Here is a 5,483-nt window from a genome sequence, read left to right as displayed (position 1 = left end):
ACAAAGATGATATATATATATAATTAGGGCCGGACTTTAGGGCGTTAATTACAATTAATTATTTACAATGTGAATTAAGATTAATTAATTACACAAAAAATAACAAATTAAACATTTTACACTTATTTTTTGCACCGCGGAACGTTTCTCACTGATGAGTTTCGGGGGACCGATTATACTGGAGCACCAACTAGCGTCCATGACTTCAGACAACAACAAACCACAGTGAACATGAACTGGGTCCATTAAAATTCTTTGGCGTTATCAGAGCGTCGTCATTGCTCGTTTGTTGCAACTTAACCTAAACATCCGGCTATACCTGTTAAACAAACCGATCTGCCGCGTGCGCTGACCTGCAGGCAGCCATTTTGTAAGTGACGTCGTCGTCACTACCCAAACGAAGTCGCCGTCACGAGACCTCGCCGCGACGTCCATCTTTGTCACTCACCGAATTCAAGAGTTGCAAATCGAGGTTAAAGCGTTTAAGGGAACTTTTCAGTATTTTTTTTTTGCGTCCTCGTGGGTTTTTACGATCAATACGCTCTGCTTTGGTTCTCCTGGCCGATCGATAGCCGGGGAGGAAAAACTCTCTCCGTCTGGAGCAGGGCAGGTGAGAGCAGAGAATAATCGGGCAAGGCAACACACAAGAAAGGCAGTGTGAAAGAAACGTGTGACGCTTTCCCTTAGCGTATCAAATTTGTTAAAAATAATCATTTTTCCATGCGGTGTCATTTAATCTCTGCATTTTGTGAGGGTTCATTTTAAATTGCAATGTCCTTGGCAACCGCACAGCAGGCAATAGGCTGACACGCCTGTTTTTGTATTGAGATTTCACACAGTGGGATTGACTGTTAGTGGGACAGGGATGAGGGGGGGGGGGGGGCAGGGGGGGGGCGGTACATACATGTGCCTAATAATGAAATCATGGAATCAAGCATCGATGGAACAAGGTCGGGCAGATTAATACATTTCAACGAGGGAGAAACAAGGGCAGAGAGAGAGAGATAAAGGGCGGCACACAGCGGAGGAGGAGGAGGAGGAGGAAGAGGCGGCCCTTCTAACAGCTCCAGCCTATCACAGGGCAGAAGGCGGGGCTCGGCAGTCAGGGGGGAGGGGTGGTGGAGGGGGAGGAGGGGGGGGGGGGAGGACAGCCGAGCAGCAGCAGCAGCAAACACAGAGAGGAAAAGACCGAGCATGCAGGAGCAGCCGGAGGAGTGTGAAGGTGGAGGTGCAGGTGGACCGAGCGCCGCAGCGCCACCGGGTCGGCGATGCCGTCAGAGACACAGCTCCCCCCTCCCCTCGCCACATTCACTGCTCCCGCAGACCGCAGCGAGTGCAGACAGGAGTTCACCTTGAGCCGAAGTCCGACGGCGCCGCCGCGGGGCCCTGGGGACTGCTAGAGGCGCTGCGCCGCCCCCCCCCCCCCCCCCCCCCCCCCCCCCCCCCCGAGAGCGAGATGGGCAGAGGTTCAAGCGGATCCCACCACCTGCGGAGCCAGGAGGGGCCGCGGAACCTTTAACTTCCCGGTAGAACCTGTCCACAACGTCCCAGGGAGAGAGAGAGAGAAAGAGAGCTCTGAACTGACAGAGGAACCTGAACGCCGTCTCCAAACACACGGACGCCACACGGAAACCCGAGACTGTGACGTTTCCCCCCCGCTTGCTCACCCTGGATCCCCGAAAAGCCGCCGCCGCCGCCACCAGGCAGGTCCTGCAGCCCAGGGACCCTGGGGCAGGCCTGACCTTGGACGGCCTGTCGCCGGAACCCCTGGTGGCCCCGGTGGAGACGCCCGGCGCCTCTCAGGCCGGCCGGCGGTTCCACACAAAAAGGCCGGCATCGCGGCCGCCGTGATCCTCATCGGACTCCTGCACAAGTCCCGCAAGGCCAAGGAGAAGGAGCGCGAGAGAGAGAGGGAGGAGAGCGAAGGGTGGGTGAAGTTGGTCCGTTTTGTGTCTCCTGACCAGGCGGGCCATGCTGGGTAGAGAATGAATGGCCCGGGGAGGCCTTTCCCCCCCCCGCAGATGAGTCTGCAGTTTACTGTGCAAAACTTTCTTTTGCTCGTGGTGTCTTTTGTTATTTTTAAGGTCACGGGGGCGCCGTGTTCTCTTTGCAGTTCAATGCATCTGGATGTGCAGTTTCATCACAGGGTCTTGCTTTTGTCAGAGCGTCTGTTAGAGAGAGAGAGAGAGAGTGAGAGAGAGAGAGAGAGCGGTATTGAGGATTGAACATGAATGGAGGTCTGATCTCAGGGCTTTTGAAGAGCAAACAAGAGGGACTGAGCGGGGCAGAGACGCGCTGCGGGAGAGCGAGGAACGTTGGGGGGGAAAAAAAAAAAAGAGTGAAGTGTCAGAAGAGAGAGATGTTGGCAACGAAAGGGGGGAAAGGTGCAGAGCAAACATCACCCACTTGTCTATTTGCGTCTTGCTATGTCTCTGGTTCTGAACAGGGGTTTGTTGGACACGCAGGCATCAATGCTGATGTAACCGTGAAATGACTTTGGGGCAAAGCGTGAACACGGGTTAGTGGGGAACAGAAGGCAGCCGCAGGTGTGAAAAAATACATAAAATCCAAGAAATTCAAGCGGGCTTTGAATTAGTCAAAGAGGAAAGCCTCGCAAAGTGTCCGGCAATCTCTTGAGGCCCCTTCAGACGGATCTCCGTAATGACCACGTTGACCCTTTTTTCGAAAGAAGACGCCTCCAAAGAGGCACCTGTGAGGGTCCTTTCATTGGGTGCCGACATCCTTCTGCTCAAACCCTCCTCAGATGAGTGCATGTCAACGCGACCCCTGGGAAAATCGCACCTGGTAACCGACAGTGTTTGAGGTCGGCAGGGTCGAGACCGCCAACCCCCCTCCCCGCCCCCCTCCCCCCGGGGGAGCTAACATTAGCAGCAGCTATGCACGGACAGTTCAGTTGGGAGCTGAGAGGGAGGCTGGGTTTGAGTTTTCAGCGCTTTTGTGGTGTTGGTGATGCATATGCAGTGTGTGGTCTGGGTTAATGTGTGTGTGTGTGTGCGTGCGTGCGTGAAGATCTGATATGCGGCACCAAATGCACTTTGCTGCTCTTTTCTAACGGCACGGACCGAAATAAGCTACATTGAAAAAGACTGTAACTCACACACACAAAAAGCTGTTAAGTTTCTCTGACCTCGGGGTATTTTTTTTTGTGCGTGCGCGTGCGTGCGTGTGTATCATTAATTTCCGATAGTGTCAAATTAAACCCCCCGGGGCGGTGAAGCCGGATAAAGCGGCCGCGCAACAAATCGGGAACAACTGTCCCCGGGACCCGTCGGGGGCCGGGCGCAGGTTCCAACTGTCCCCGGGACCCGTCGGGGGCCGGGCGCAGGTTCAACGTGCGGCAGCTGGTTTGTGGTGATTTGATTATTTTTCCCACTGAAATGATAACGACCCGAAGTCCGTGTAATGAAGAGAAAACCTTCATTATTTCAGTCCATGACACTGACGCGTTGGGCCTTTTTAACCCCGATTTCCCAGCATTTCTGAGCCCCCGGGGGGGGGGCGGGCAAATATAAACTTGAAGCTAAGGGTGTTAGCGGGGGGGGAAGGATGGTCAGCCCCCCCCCCCCCCCCGGATGATGATTAACCCAGCAGTGCAGCACAGATGCTCACGAACACACACTTTTGTTAGCGTGTTTTTCACATGATTTCTGGTTTGGATTCTGCTGTGTTTTTTTTTCGAGTGCGGCAGACATTTTGACGGCGTCGCTCCCACCGGGTCTCTAGATTGCAGTCTTTTGTGTCATCGTGTCAAGGTGTTCCCCAATGAACATTGGGAAGTGAAATACAAAACGACTACAACTTGACAGGGAACACTTTAACAGTTTTTTTTGGGTTGGGGGGCGTTTACAGAACCTGACACGGTGGCAGAGGACCTTCCTAGTCCACAGCGTTCCATTCACAGCGCACACACAAACCCACGGCAGTGCGATCTTTGCTTGTCGCCTGTAATCTGGTGTGTGTTTTCCCCCTCGCGTTTAATCTCCGCGCCGACGGAGCGATAACGAGCCGCGTGAGGTCCGCTCCTCCGTATCTCAGCGTTTAGATCGCCCTGCGTGCATTAATGTCCACCACCGGCCACTTATCTCCAGCCGCAGACCTGTTTTATCCGTGTGTGTGTGTGTGTGTGTGTGTGTGTGTGTGTGTCCGTGCGCTTGTGTAAGAGAGGTTTTGTATCATGAGGAGTGTTAAGGCAGTTCTTACACAACGAGGGCCTGAGGTTAAGGTCACGTTTCTCTTGTGGTTTGTGGTGCAGTCGGTGGTAAGAGAGTGTGTGTGTGTGTGTGTGTGTGTGTAAGGACACAGACTGATTTATGATGCTTTTTTTAGATCTAATCCATAATCCCAGCATGGGGCTTTCTGTTCACACGCTGTCTTGCCCCCTTTTTAAGGTTTAAAAGCTTTTGATTTGCCAACGTACCATCTATTAAGATGGATCGCTGTGCTTTTTTGCATTTCTGCGAGTAGGGAAACACCCCCGAATTGCACCTTTTCTGATGATAATTTTTATGTACATTTGCAAATATGTCACACAGTTGCTTGCTCAGAAGCACGTAGAGCTAAACATCATAATAAAACACCATGTATTTTAAATGCATTTCATTGACCAAAGGAGTTGGACTGTTTACCTGTCACATCTGCTAGTTAGCTTAGCGTTGCTTTGCACAGAAACCCGGCCTGACTGAGTAAGTCTGTAATGATCTTTGATCGGCTTCGGACTTGTGTTCCAGGTGTTTACAGACTTCTTCTTAAACGTCTCCCTTTTTAAATCAGATCCTCACATGTGTATCATTTAAAAGAGCAGCCGTCTGGCTGAGGCCAGACACATAACAAAATGATGATTTGGTTGGTTATATATATATATATATATATATTTTGGCACCGTTTTTGGACAAAGAAATTGAGATTCTCAAAGAGTGAAACTTATTCTTTGAATGAACTTTTCAAACCGCTGTGGTGATGATTGACGGCTCATAGTTTGTCCGGTACTTTGAGCTCTTGCCTCTCGGGTCGCTGCTACAGAAGGAAAATACAACAACAATTGGAGGAACGTTGATATTTTCGAGCTTCCTCTACTGAGAACCTCAAATCTCGTGTTTTTCCTCATCCTTCACCGTTGTTTTAATAATCCGTTACGGTTTCGCGGGTTTGTGTGATTTTTTTTTTTTTCTTCCAGTTGTCTGATTCATTTTTTTTTTTTTTTTTTTTGGTGTTTTAAACCCTGCACGCGTATTATATTTCCCCTCGGAGCAGACGGAGCGCTTTGGATTTGACAGTCACGCGTGTATCTCGCCATCCGTCGTCCCCCCGAAGGGAAAAATCTCATCAAACACCAGTCAGCGCTCTATTAAATATCTTGTTTTGAGGGTCCTTAATAAGGATGATGAGGAGTTGTGGAGCTTCTGCGGGGAGCAACAACAACAACAACAACGGGGGTCGTTTTCAACAAACGTTATGAAAAACAC

This window comes from Pungitius pungitius, chromosome 3 (assembly GCF_949316345.1).
Source record: "Pungitius pungitius chromosome 3, fPunPun2.1, whole genome shotgun sequence".
Taxonomy (NCBI): Eukaryota; Metazoa; Chordata; class Actinopteri; order Perciformes; family Gasterosteidae; genus Pungitius; species Pungitius pungitius.
This window is presented reverse-complemented; position numbering follows the sequence as displayed.